Genomic DNA, 15,529 nt, shown 5'->3' with positions numbered 1-15,529 from the left:
AGAACGCATATGACCAAGTCAAAAAGTAAGAGAAGCTGTATAAATAAAGCTACCACTTTCTGCCAAAACAGCTAAAGGTAAGTAGAGAATGTTATAAACAAACCATAGTCTTTAATCTAGAGCATAACAGATAAATATTCAATTACACTACTCGTAAAAAAGAAAAGAAAGACAAAGTTAGTACAAAAATAGTGATCCTTTGTCGCACCTCAGCCGCTGTCTTAAGTTGAAGCTTTCGAGATGAAAATATTTGCATAAAGTACACATTATGATATTTGCTGTTGGCTGATGCTGATCACTAGTGTGATAACTGTGTGAGTTATCTCAGGCTTGCGGAACATACATGATATTTAATGTTAATTTTATAGATATCAGAGGAGCATTTTATTGATATTTGTATATATATTTGACCATTTCAGCCCTTTGGTACTCCTTCCATTATAACAGTTAGAGTAAATCATTTAAAGTGCCATTGAATTGGCCTTGGATGTGTACATTAATTCCCTCTAAAGAAATTTCAGATCTTTAATTTTAAACTTGAAAGCGTTTATACATTTTGGGTATTATTTTTGTCAATTCTACTTTGTTTACTTGTTGAGTCACTGGATATAAGCTGCTTAGGTGAGGTCTTTATTTTTACAATCATCATCAATCTAATGGCAGCAGCTGTGCTTTGAGTAAAAGAATGTTGACAGAGAAGGTGTGGACGCAACATGTCAGCACATGAACTGTCAGTGGTACAGATAAAAGGTGTGGTATAGAATAGAATAGAATAGAATAGAATAGAATAGAATAGAATAGAATAGAATTCAACTTTATTGTCATTGAATCACAGGTACAGGGCAACAGAACGCAGTGTGCATCCATCCAGAAGTGCTTTAGCCATGATATAGATATATTACAATATATATTAGCAATAATATAGATATGTAAGTATATTACAGAAATGGGTCTATTACGGTATGTAATATGCACACAGTATGAAGTATGTTATGAATATGCTATAACTATAAGTATGTACAGGCTGTAGTGAGTACAAGCTATGTACAAGCAATGAACAGAATATAAATGTGAAAAAAACTATACAGAATATGAAGGAAATTCATATATGAGATATACAGCTATACAGAAATGGGAACTATGCAAGTTGTAAACAGTTATAGAATTAAAAATTATCGTATGATTATTTACACAGAACTATACAGTAGTGCAGTTAAGAGGCTATATAAAGTGCTAGTGGTTGTGAGTGGTGGTTCAGTCCATGTTATTATTGTGTGTTTGAGGGTACTGTTGTCCATTGTGTGTGTGTGTGTGTGTGTGTGTGTAGGTGGTTGTGGCTGTGTGTATGTCCAGTCCATGTGTTAACGTGGGTCAGATGTCAGGAGGCAGAGTTCAGGAGCCTGACAGCTGTGGGGAAGAAGCTGGCTGTATCCCAATTCAGGGTCTGCAGCCTTAAAGTACGCAGCCTTTAATAACCCTTTAATATTTTTTGGGAACGCAGGCATCTGTTTAAAGCAAATGGATTTAATTTTAACAAGTCAGGGGTGAAACTGTTCACCTCCAACTTGTTTTATTCCATACGTCATCCATCTGTGCTTGGTGCCAAGGCTGAGATAAACGAGGAGTTATCTCATAAAGAGGAACAAACAGTACTCCAAGAACAGACAAAGCCCAGCAGAAACCTTGAGGAGGAGCTCCATCTGCCCCCACCCGGGAAGAGCCTCAGAAAGGAGAGGCATCTGAGGCAAGAAGAGGGGTCCCTATTTGCCTCCAACTCTTTCAACAACACAGACGACCAGGACCAGGACCAGGACCAGGGACCACGATCTTCCCCAGTTCCCCAAACCCCTGACAGGCCATCACCCCCATCACCCTCCTCCTCCTCCCTTTCTCCCTCCTGCCCACACCTGAAATTCACTGAGGAATTGATGGAGCGGGTCAATGCTGGGCTCAGATCTACCCCCCGGCCCAATCCCTTTTTGTCCCCCATAAACCCCCCACCAGAGCAGCTAAAGGTTCGCCATCGAGCCCCACCCTCAACAGAGCAATCGAAGTCACATTGCCCAGCCTCGCCCCCCTTAGTTCCTCTTTACCACCTTCATGCTCTGTCTCCACAGTCTGATGTGTGATGTGTGGAGGGTCTGGGCTGCGAGGATTATGGCAGTGGAAGAAGCTGGGACCCTGTTTACTAGAAGGTTTTAAAATTTCTGTACTTTTAGGTGACAGGAGACATGTGGCCTGGTCAAAACACAGAGAGCTGCACTCTAAAAGATCTTTAAATATAGTAAACATACCTTGTGTGCCACAGACTGCTCCCAAAACCGAGGGGACAAGTAATGCCTCTAAAACACTTAAGTTGGCTTTATTAAATGTTAGATCTTTAGCTGGGAAAACATTTTTAATTACCGTATTTCCCGGACTACAAAGCGCACCTGAATATTAGCCGCACAAGCTAAAATCAGGGGAAAATCCTGTTTTGTACATACATTAGCCGCACCTGACCAAAAGCCGCAGGTGTTTCGATGTTGACTTATCATATGTCAGAGAATATGCACAAAGGGAATTGTCAGAAAAGAGATGGCTGTTTGGAGACACACCCCTTTTATTAATATTTTGAAAAACAAGTTATGGGTACATATTTGCACATGTAGTACATAACAGTAACCTACAGCACACCAGAAAAATAGATTCGGCCTACCTTTTAGGCTCAGGTGCAGTGACACAGCTTTAACAAGAAGAAAAGTCAGTCATTCACCACCATCTTTCTCTTCTTCCTGCGCACTAAAACCACCAAAGTCCTCTTCTCCAGTGTCGGATACAAACAGGCTCAGGATGGCTTCGTCATCCACTCTCCGCTTCTCTCCTTCGTTGTCACTTTCAAAACCAAAGAAATCCTCATTGTCAGTGTCGGTGTCCTCCTCTCCATCATGCAGCAGTCCAGCCCTTCAAAATCTGGTGGTGATCGCGGATGTTTTCACACTTTTCCACGCTGTCAGAATCCACCGGTGGAGTTGGGCATAACTTGCTTTTCACAAGTTTATCGCCGCTCATCATCCACGCCTCCCGCTGAACGCGTAGCGCTACTTTGAAGTTTGTTTTTCACGCTACTTCGTACGGCACTACGTTGCCTGGCGGACGGACATGTGACTAACATACCACTCTTGAACCCCGATCCTTCCGCCAGGCAACGTAGCAGAGGTGGGACCAAGTCATTGTTTTGCAAGTCTCAAGTAAGTCTCAAGTCTTTATCCTCAAGTCTCAAGTCAAGTCTCAAGTAATGTCAGGCAAGTCAGAGTCGAGTCTCAAGTCACTGGTGTAAAAGTCCAAGTAAAGTCACAAGTCTGAAATTTTGAATTTCAAGTCCTTTCGAGTCTTTAAAAAAAAAAAACGAAAAAAAGCATGTTGCAGTTTTATGCTAAATGTAAATATTAGACCATGTAATTTTTAAATCTGTGTTTTTCTCAACACATGACAAAATAGTGAACTTAGAAAATATACACAAATTGTGAAATTGCACCTCTTTAAAATGCAGCTCAATTAAACCTAGCTCCAAGAATAATTTTCACCGACAGTTCTGAGATAAGCTGCATGTTGTTCTTGGATGCGGTTGTAGGACTGGCTTTAAAATCGCATGACAAAAATATCATACATAAATAAATGATATTTTTTAAAAAATATCATTTAAAAAAAAAACTGCATCACCAACGTAGCCTGGAAAACATTTGCTAGTTAGATGAAGTCAGCTATCTCATCGTAGCATATTTATATGCATATTTATAATTATACGCTTCTTGGAGTGAGTGCATACACTCATGAAGTTTAGTAACTTCCGGTCACTGCAACAAGCCCAGGTACAGTTTACCGACGGATGGGTGCAGGACCTTGAAATGCACCGTGTAGAAAGTAAAGACCATCGTACGTATCATAAGTTTACCAGTCTCACAAATCGTCGTCATAAATACACATTCGTTAACCGTTTATTAATAGGACCTTTGAGCTCAATGGTAATTAATTAGCAGTGGAAATAATTTCTGGTAGCATCACAGAAATGTAGCAGTGACAATAATATTGTATGCTGTAATCGTACTGGGCAATTAGTGATACAAAACAACTGTTTTATCCTGTGGATAAAAGTATATGTTTTTGTCAATGTACCATAATAACAGAAGCGAAACGCAATATTGTGTCAGGACAATTCACTATTTATGCACAATAAACAAAGGAGCATAGCGCGACAATTTCTGTTCAGCGCCAGACTTGCTTGTAACCTATATCACCAATTATGTTAAGAAAAATGACGTATTAACTACAACAGCAGACTGACCTTTGTGGAAATGCTTGGAGCAGACTAACCTGTGAGCTGGAGTGTTCTGGGACGTTATATTTGGTCTTTGAATGGCTGCAATCCAGTCGCCTCCTTGTTTCTTCGGAAACATGGCTCGAACAATTTCTCTTCAGCGACGTAATCCGATAACAACCGATCTCTTTACCCGTCGGCTTCCCGTGGCTGTCATGCGACCGGCTATTGCAGTTAATAATACAACAGCTTCTTGACATTTTTGTGTTTCTTTTTATCGCTGTATAACTGATTTTAATTGAAAGCCTGCGTGCGCTAGTACCGCTTGCCACGAGTTCCCAGAATCCTTTGCGGTTCTACCCGTGAATGACGTCACATTTTCAATCTCTATATAATATGCATGTTAAATTTTATATTTGGGGTAAAATATCAAGTCTTTTCAAGTAAACCGGTTCAAGTCCAATTCAAGTCCTAAGTCATTGGTGTAAAAGTCCAAGTCAAGTCACAAGTCTTAGAACATTTTTTCAAGTCAAGTCTAAAGTCATAAAATTAATGACTCGAGTCTGACTCGAGTCCAAGTCATGTGACTCGAGTCCACACCTCTGCAACGTGTACGTGCCGTACAACAGCAGAACAAACAAAACAAATTGTCTTATGATATGACAAAAATCATGGACAATCCATAGAAAAGCCGCACCTGACTAAAAGCCGCAGGGTTCAAAGCTTGTGCAAAAAGTAGCGGCTTATAGCCGCTACTTTTTACAATTACGGTAATGATTTAATCACTGAGCACAGCCTTGATTTTATGTTTTTAACTGAAACTTGGTTGGACCAAAGTAACAGTGGAGCTGTTCTCATCGAGACGACCCCTCCTAACTACAGTTTTATCAGTGAGGCCAGGGTGAGCAGGAGAGGAGGAGGGGTTGCTGTCTTATTTAATGAATCATTTCAATGTAAGCAGCTATCTCCTGGAAGTTTTCAGTCTTTTGAATATGTGGCTTTACAGCTGAAGGCCCCATCCAAAGTTGTGTTTCTTAATGTTTACAGGCCTCCCAAATACTGCACAGACTTTTTTAATGACCTCAGTGAACTGCTGTCTGTGATCTGTGTTAATTTCAACTGTGTAATTATTGTTGGGGATTTTAACATCCATGTGGACAACCCTCAGGACAAAGGGACTAAAGACCTGAGTAACACTCTGGGCAACTTTGGGCTGACTCAGCATGTAACAGAGGCCACACATAATAGAGGACACACTCTTGACCTACTGATCTCCAAGGGCCTGAGCATTTCAAACATTACTGTGTCTGATGTGGGCCTGTCTGATCATCACTGTGTTTTCTTTGAAAGTAAAATTTCAGGCCACACAAATATATCAACAGCAGTGATCACAAAACGGTGTATAACTGAATACAGTAGTGTGATCTTTAACCAGGTCTTCCCATTAACACCTGACCTGTCCAGAGGTTCAGTCAATGAGCTCGTCAATAGCTTCAATGCAAAAATGTTAAATGTAATGGATACAATTGCTCCCATTAAGGTGAAGGTTATCTCTGGAAGGAAAAAGTCTCCATGGAGAAACTCCACACTAGTGAAAAATGAAAAAAGAGAGTGTAGGAAAGCTGAGCGCAGATGGAGAAAAAACCTCCAGGTTCACTATGACATCTATAAAGAAAAACTTTACAATTATAATTTACAACTGGGGAGTGCAAGAAGGTCCTACTTCTCTGACATCATCACCAAAAACAGCCATAATGCTCGGGACTTATTTTCTACAGTTGACAGGCTAACAAACCCTCCTGTGCCAGTGGCAGCTGAACTTCATTCAACCATGGCCTGCAATGACTTTGCCAAATTCTTCAAAGAAAAAATCCAAAAGATTAGACAATCAATTGGTACATCAACAGCAGATCCAGAATATGTACTGTGCCCACCGAAAAACTGTTTAAACACCATAAAACAGTTTCACCCTATTAACAGCAAAGACCTGGAGGACATCTTAGGTCAACTGAACTCCTCTTGCTGTTTAGATGTCCTGCCAACAAGTTATTTCAAAAAGGTCTCAAAGACTTTAGAGTCAGACCTGTTACAGATTGTCAACTTTTCTTTAATGTCAGGTATGTTTCCGGAACCACTAAAAACTGCTGTAATAAAACCTATACTGAAAAAGGACAATCTTGACAAGACACAAATGAACAACTACAGGCCGATCTCAAATCTCCCATTTTTAAGTAAGATCATTGAAAAAGCAGTTTCTCAACAGCTCAATTACTTCTGAAAACAGAATAACTGCGATGATGCCTTCCAGTCAGGTTTTAGACAGAACCACAGCACTGAAACTGCTCTGACCAAAGTGTTCAATGACATATGTCTGAATCCGGTTGTTCAGTCTGACGTCACTAGCCGTGTCTGGACCTAAACTTCGCTGCAGGGCCATATATCAAACGATCACTATGGCATTACTGAGAGTTGAAAAACTGTCTAAAGTCTTTCATCTTTAATAAAATGATCAGCGTTCTGCTCTACCAGGTGTAACAATTGAGTTTAACATCCAGGCATCCATGAAAACGGAATTTATGACATTTAACGGAGTTAGAAGTTAGCAGGGAGTTACCTTGCTAGCTTCTATCTAAATACAATATAGCATCTCCTGACTGTGGGGTTTTGGAAACAAATTAAAACGTACAGCTCTGTTATCACTTCCAACATAAATGAAGACAGAAAATTAAACAGCAGTGACATTTGTAGGGTTACTGAAGTTGGGCTAGCTGGTATATAATGATGTGTTACGTGACCGCTAGCAACACAGCTATGTTAGCATGATATAAACAAGCTAACTTTTTTTCCACTCGATAAAAGTTAACGTGAGCGTTCTCAGTGGTCAGGAACAAATGTAATCGCATGGCAGGATGCTGTAAAAGGACCAAGCTTCAGCCAGGAGAACAACTGAGATAATCCATCCATAATATGAGGTTAGATCCCTATTGCCAGTCTTGGCAGCCGGGGGTCAGTCCGCCAGGACCTGTGCTCCTGGCCGCCACCCGGATACGGCCCTGATCTGAACCCGAGCAGTGCTTTGTTATTGGACTTCTGTGCTAATCACATTTTGGCCATAACGAACACCCTGTTCGAACATAAGAGTGTCCATAAGTGCACGTGGCACCAGGACGCTCTAGGCCGTAGGTCGATGATCGATTTTGTAATCGTATCACCAGACCTGCGACCATATGTTCTGGACACTCGGGTAAAGAGAGGGACTGAGCTGTCAACTGATCACCACCTGGTGGTGAGTTGGATCAGGTGGCGGGGGAGGACGCTGGACAGACCTGGTGCACCTAAACGCGTAGTGAGGGTGTGCTGGGAATGTCTAGCAAAGGCCCCAGTCCGCGAGATCTTCAACGCACACCTCCGGCAGAGCTTCAACAGCATTCCGAGGGAGACTGGGGACATTGAGTCCGAATGGACCATGTTCAGCGTCTCCATTGCCGAAGCTGCTGCATTGAGCTGCGGCCGCAAGGTGGTTGGTGCCTGCCGTAGTGGTAATCCCCGAACCAAATGGTGGACACCAGAGGTGAAGGGAGCCACCAGGCTGAAGAAGGAGTCCTATCGGGCTTGGTTAGCCTGTGGGACTCCGGAGGCAGCCGACAGGTATCGACAGGCCAAGCGGAATGCGGCTCGGGCAGTGGCTGAAGCAAAAACTCGGGTGTGGGAGGAGTTCGGAGAGGCCATGGAAAAAGACTTTCGGACTGCCTCGAAGAGATTCTGGCAAACCGTCAGGCATCTCAGGAGGGGAAAGCGGTGCTCTACCTGCACTGTGTATAGTGCTGGCGGAGCGCTGCTGACGTCGACTGAGAAAATTGTCAGGCGGTGGAAGGAATACTTCGAGGACCTCCTTAATCCCACTGACACGTCTTCCGAGGAGGAAGCAGAGTCTGGGGATGAGGGGAATGACCCGCCAATTTCCGGGGGCGAGGTCACTGAGGCAGTTAAACAACTCCTTGGTGGCAGAGCCCCTGGTGTTGATGAGGTCCGCCCCGAGTTCCTGAAGGCTCTGGACGTTGTAGGGCTGTCCTGGTTGACACGCCTCTGCAATGTTGCGTGGAGATCAGGGGCAGTACCTGTGGACTGGCAGACCGGGGTGGTGTTCCCCATCTTTAAGAAGGGGGACCGGAGGGTGTGTTCCAACTACAGGGGGATCACACTCCTCAGCCTCCCTGGGAAAGTCTATGCCAGGGTGCTGGAAAGGAGAGTTTGTCCGCTAGTCGAATCTCGGATACAAGAGGAACAATGCGGTTTTCGTCCTGGTCGCGGAACACTGGACCAGCTCTTTATCCTCTCGAGGATAATTGAGGGTGCATGGGAGTTTGCCCAACCAGGACTTGGAGAAGGCATTCGACCGTGTCCCTCGGGGTGTCCTGTGGGAGGTGTTGCGGGAGTATGGGGTGTCTGGCCCATTGCTACGGGCCATTCGATCCCTATACAACCGTTGTAAGAGCTTGGTTCGCATTGCCGGCAAAATGTCGGACTCGTTCCCGGTGGGTGATGGGCTCCGCCAGGGCTGCCCTTTGTCTCCGGTTCTGTTCATAATTTTTAATGGACAGGATTTCTAGGCGCAGCCAAGTGGCGGAGGGCTTTCGCTTTGGTGGCCTCAGAATCTCATCTCTGATTTTTGCGGATGATGTGGTTCTGTTGGCTTCAACGGGTGAGGGCCTCCAGCTTGCACTGGAACGGTTCGCAGCCGAGTGTGAAGCAGCGGGAATGAGGATCAGCACCTCCAAATCTGAGGCCATGGTTCTCAGCCAGAAAAGGGTGGAGTGCCTACTCCGGGTCTGGGATGAGTTCCTGCCCCAAGTGGAGGAGTTCAAGTATCTCGGGGTCTTGTTCGCGAGTGATGGGAGAAGGGAGCCGGAGATCGACAGACGGATTGGGGCTGCAGCTGCAGTAATGCAGACGCTGCACCGGTCCATCGTGGTGAAGAGGGAGCTGAGTGTAAAAGCGAAGCTCTCAATTTACCGGTCGATCTACGTTCCTACCCTCACCTATGGCCACGAGCTGTGGGTAGTGACCGACAGAACGAGATCGCGGATACAAGCGGCAGAAATGAGCTTCCTCCGAAGGGTGGCTGGCCTCTCCCTTAGAGTTGGGTGAGAAGTTCGGCCATCCGGGAGGGGCTCAGAGTAGAGCAGCTGCTGCTCCACATCGAAAGGAGCCACCTGAGGTGGTTCGGGCATCTGACAAGGATGCCCCCTGGGCGCCTCCTGGGTGAGGTGTTCCAGTAATATCCCACCGGGAGGAGGCCCCGGGGCAGACCCAGGACACGCTGGAGAGATTATATCTCTCGGCTGGCCTGAGAACGCCTTGGTGTTTCCCCGGATAAGCTGGAGGAGGTGGCTGGGGAGAGGGAGGTCTGGGCCTCCTTGCTTAGGCTGCTGCCCCTGCGACCCGGCCTCGGATAAAGCGGATAAAGATGGATGGATGGATGGAATATGAGGTTAGTCATTCATATACTGCTGCATGGGCTGGGCTGTAGTTACATCCTAAGGTTTTAAAAACTGAGCTTAAATAAATGATTAGCGGTAATAAAAGCCGAGGGAGGTCAACAGTGATCACTGACTGTTTTAGGAGCTTTTTGAGATCAAATAGAAGAAAATACTTAACATTAAACATGTTAACAACACAAAAGCCATATTAAACGCAGACTACTTTAGGCCCGGAAGTAGGATTCGTCGCGTCATCACTGAACAACCGGATACAGACAGTGGAAAAATGTCAGTCTTAGTTTTACTGGATCTCAGTGCAGCATTTGATACAGTTGACCACAACATATTACTCAAACGACTGGAGAACTGGGCAGGTCTTTCAGGAACTGTACTAAACTGGTTCAAAACATACTTAGAAAACAGGAAATACTTTATATCAATAGGTAACTTCACATCTGAGCAGACAAGTATCACATGTGGAGTTCCCCAAGGTTCCATCTTGGGACCCCCTCTGTTTAACATTTACATGCTCCCACTGGCACAGATTATAAAGAACAACAAAATAAACTACCACAGCTATGCAGATGACACACAAGTATATATCACAATGTCACCAGGAGACCAAGGCCCTGTACAGGCTCTTGGTAAATGCATTGAGGAAATTAATGACTGGTTGTGCGACAATTTTCTCCAGCTAAACAAAAACAAAACTGAGGTAATAGTCTTTGGCGCCAAAGAAAAACGATTACAGGTCACCAGAGAACTTCAATCTATACACCTAAAAACCACAAACCAGGCGAGAAATTTGGGTGTAGTGATGGATGCAGACCTAAACTTAGAAAAACACATTAAGACAATAACAAAATCAGCTTACTATCACCTCAAGAATATATCAAGGATAAAAGATCTGATGTCTCAACAGGACCTGGAAAAACTAGTCCATGCATTCATCTTTAGTAGGCTTGATTGCTGTAACAGCATCTTTACAGGTCTACCTAAAAAATCAGTCAGACAACTACAGCTCATTCAGAACTCTGCTGCTCGAGTCCTCACTAAGACCAAAAAAGTGGACCACATCAGTCCAGCTCTGAGGTCTTTACACTGGCTGCCTGTCCGTCAAAGGATAGACTTTAAAGTTCTGATGCTGGTCTATAAAGCTCTGAATGGTTTAGGACCAAAATACATCAGTGACCTCCTGACCCAGTATGAACCTTCCAGATCCCTCAGGTCATCTGGATCCAGTCTTTTAACCCTTTAAGACCTACCAAAGAACCAAGTCCGCCAGAGCTTATGTTGTAGTGCCATTTTTGGGAGCATTTCAAGTTGCTATACATCAATACAACCATTATAGCCCAGATGTTAATAATATGTCTGCATTAAGTGCATAGTAATTACATAAATTGCAAAAAAGTGCAATAAACTACCAAAAAATTGAAAATCGCTTTTGTTTTTTTAACATATATTTCTAGTTAGAGAAATTTAAGAGGCTTATCCCTCAAAACTGTAAATACAAAAAAGTTGCACAGAATAGTTTCCCACCACAGGAAATTTATTTTGAGTGTCTTCATAGTTTTATTTTTGAAATACACCAATTTTTATATACTGCAGGAAAAACGAAAATAAATATTATACTGCAAATTTGCAAAAAAGCAGCATATGCATCAAAATAAACTATTTCCAGCAGTGCAATATGAGTCCTAAGCATCCCAGAAACGACACAGAAAGGCATAAAGTCAAAGAAAACTTTTAAAAACACCAGAATAGGCTCATGAGGCCCTGATGGTAAAAAAAAAACTACATTTCAAATTCTAATTCAAAATTCTAATTCAAATTTTATTTGTCACACACACACAACCATACACAGTATGACATGGGGGTGAAATGCTTGTAGCTGTACAATGCCCGACCATTAAATGACAGAAGAAAAGTTTTACAATATTTACAATTTACAGTTTACTACAAAAAATTTACAAAATTTACAAATTTCCGCAAAATGACGTCACTTCCGGTTTCGGGCAGGTCATGGCGGACATGCAAAAGTTCGCGCTGACGTCTATTCCAACGTAGGAAGTGTTATGAACAGTTGATCGGATCGGCAAAGCGTGTTTCTGGAATATTGTGTTTTTGTTGCTGCAAGCGCTTTTTATGCAGTTTTTGCAAAGCTATATGTGGAAGGAAACTGTAACCTAGGACAAGCTGATGGCATAAGATGTAAGTACAACTCCTCCAGTTTCATATGCAAAAAAAATTATTGCGCTAGCTTACGTGGTTGCAGAGCTACCGGGATTTAAAAATAGTTACGCAAAACAGAGCGTGCCCGCTCTGACTGGCTTTAAAGGGTTAACAGTTCCCAGAGTCAGAACCAGACACGGAGAAGCTGCATTCAGCTTTTATGCTCCTTATATCTGGAACAAACTCCCAGAAAGCCTCAGATCAGCTGAAACACTCAGTTTGTTTAAATCCAGGTTGAAGACTCACCTGTTCTCAGCTGCATTTGAATAAAGCACCAAATCCACACTTTTAAGCTTAAATTTCAAAACTAACATTTTAACTACTGATTTTATCTATTGTTCTGATTTTATCTGTTTTGATTTTATATACTGTTTTGTTTGTTTGTTTGTTTTTGTTTGCTTGTTTTAATCAATTTTAAATCATGCTTTTTATTTGTTTTTGTTTCTAATGTCTCTGTAAAGCACTTTGAATCACCTTGTTGTTGAATTGTGCTATACAAATAAACTTGCCTTGCCTTGCCTTGAACAGTCATATAAGATTAGCTAGTAAATAACAAATAGTTAATGTTGTTCATGAGACTAAAGTCAGTGTAAATATGATATGGCCAATATTATAGTTATTATATTAATCATTATTAGTTATTACAGCAGTGAGTTTGAACTCTCAAATCAAATCACTTCTATTGTCACATCACATGTGCTATGGTCAACACTGTTGTTTTAATATGTGCAATATAAATAAATTTTGATTTGATTTGATTTATTTTTAGCTCCATTCTGCTGCTGATACATACTTTAGGTTTCTGAACATTAAACTTGTTGCTAGGGATGGGTATCATTTAGGTTTTATCCGATACCGGTGCCAAATCGGTACTTTTGAAACGGTGCCGGTGCTTAAACCGCTGCTTAAAGAATGGAGAACACAAAATTTGTCGAAAAACCTCTCATGTTCAGCTGTTTTTTGTAAAAAGATAACAATGTTAGCCTTTTCTGCAGCTATGGGGCATATATGGTATCACTCTTGGCTGGAAGCAGTGCTTAAACAATGGAAAAAACACAAACTTTGTCCTAAACCTCTCATGTTTAACTGTTTTCCACTTTTTCTTTGGTCTTTTTAGCCTTTTTGGCCAGGGTGAAGGGAGTATCTGCCATCAAACAAGAGGACAGCCGCATGTAGCTATGATGATGTTTGCTAGTTCAGCCTACATGCATTAATGTAATAACGTGGTTAGCCTACTCAACGTAAATTACACACGAACAACATTAAGCTACTCACGCAGAGACGAACGGCTGCTGCCATCATCATCTGTCATCATTTCTGCTACACTGGCAGGGCTAGGGGCCAGGACTCTCCTCTTCGTGTTTTTGGGGGATGTTGCATAACAGGCAACCCACCCGCAGTATATGTGCTCGGTGTGAGGTCTCGCAGCAAGCTATCAAATACGGCGCATTTTTCGGCTTTAAAAAAAAAAAACGCTATGCGTCGCCAGGTGTTTCATCGGATTCGAGGTGTTACCTCCTTTGACAGTATCACAATATCAGCTTAAAGCACTTGTTGCAGGCTGCTGAGTTTGCATATTTTGCTGTGAAGTACAGCCAGACTTTTGACCGCTTCGCCTTGGACATTTTTAATCTGTAGCTCTGCTCTAAAAGAACGTACGTACCTGGGCCCGCCTAATATCTTCGGAAACGTAAAATGATTGGCTAGAAGTGTATCACAGCTCAGGAAAAAAAAGCACCGAAATGTGCGCTGCTTTTCGGTCTGGTTACTACCGTTTATGTCAGAACCAGTGCCATGATGGCACCAGACACCGGTACCCATCCCTACTTGTTGCTGCCTTTCATAGTGTGTAACTTGAAGGCCCTGAGTACTTTCTCCCACACTGAAAACACTGGGATGATAAAATTATTTGAACATTACCTAATAAGACTGATTCAGGACAGACAATTAGTTATGTTAAACTTTTCTAGCAGTCCTTCACAAACAGGGAACAGTCTGTCTATTCTCTCCATCTGTCAGCTGCTGCTGGCTCTTCCTCCTCCTCTTCCTCACACACTGCTGAGTTTGTCCTGGTGGATCATCAGGGGTGCAAAGCCTCACAGATGATGTGCAGCAGTGGGTCCCTCAGTCTGTCCTCACTCTGGACACTTGCAGTTGTCACACATGGAAATCAAATGTGTGATAAGCTGCAGGATTCAAACACAAGTGTAACTTATAAATACATGTTCATACTTTTATTACACAATAAGAGAGAGTGCAGGACAGACAGACAGGTGACAGTCTCAGGTGTATACACTGCTACAAGACAGCACAAGAGAAGGAGGATTTAGTGTTTGTGTTATTACGAGTGCTCAACAAGAAGAGTTCCCAGCTGGTACAGTGGACACATGTGTGACTCCTGTGATTGTCAGCTCGTTCAAACACATGTTGAAGTCCGTTTGGCTCGACACCACCGAACAGAGGCAGCAATATAACATAGCTAACATTAACAGTGCAGTGACTCCTGCTTGTGCCGTGATATTCAGGACTGCAAACCGAGCAGCATCACTGACTTTCAGCTTGTTGTGTTTGTGGATATATGCCTGACTTTAATTATCCACAAAATCATCTCATTCTCTGTAAGATTAAAGTCAACTATTGTATTATTATATTTTAAAGGCTTTAAAAGTAAGTAAAACCTGAACGTACAAACATCGCTAATGGCAAATAAGTTTGTCGACATGTGGCCAACAGCAATGTTTTAATGCTCCTCATTATTAAACATTTGCACAGAAATAAGTGACATACCATTCAGTACTTACTTTTAACAGTTTACTCTTCGGCCGCTCCGCTTCTGCCGTCTGCGGCGAAATGATCCACACCAACTGCCGCGCTATGAGTTGTGGGATATGTTGGGCCACGAAGTCTACACCGCCACAGCCTTAAAATTCAGGGAAATGAAGGACGCATTTGAGGGCCGCATTTCGAGCACCCTTTGAATTGGGACAGCCTACGGCGCGCCACTGTGACGTAATCGGCCTTAAAATGCAGCCTTTAAGGCTGCAGACCCTGAATTGGGATACAGCCGCTGTTTCGGTACCTGGTGGTCTTAGTCCGGAGGCTCCTGTAGCGCCTCCCAGAGGGCAGGAGGGTGACGAGTCCATGTGATGGGTGATTTTCCCAGCCCTTTTCAGACACCGCTTCCTGTTGATGTCCTTTATGGCAGGAAGTGGTGCTCCGGCGATGCGCTGGGAAGTTTTCACGACCCTCTGCCACGCCTTCCGGTCCGAGGCAGAGCAGTTCCCGTACCAGACTGTTATGCAGTTGGTCAGGATGCTCTCGATGGTGCAGCGATAGAAGTTCACCAGAATGTCTGAGGACAGGTGGTTCTTCCTCAGAGTCCTCAAGAAGAAGAGGCGCTGGTGAGCCTTCTTGACCAGCTTGGAGAAGTTGGTCGTCCAGATGAGATCCTCGGAGATGTGGACACCCAGGAACTTGAAGCTGCTCACATGCTCCACAGCCGTCCCCTTAATGTGGATGG

Source organism: Astatotilapia calliptera, chromosome 22 (genome assembly GCF_900246225.1).
Source record: "Astatotilapia calliptera chromosome 22, fAstCal1.2, whole genome shotgun sequence".
Lineage (NCBI taxonomy): Eukaryota > Metazoa > Chordata > Actinopteri > Cichliformes > Cichlidae > Astatotilapia > Astatotilapia calliptera.
This window is presented reverse-complemented; position numbering follows the sequence as displayed.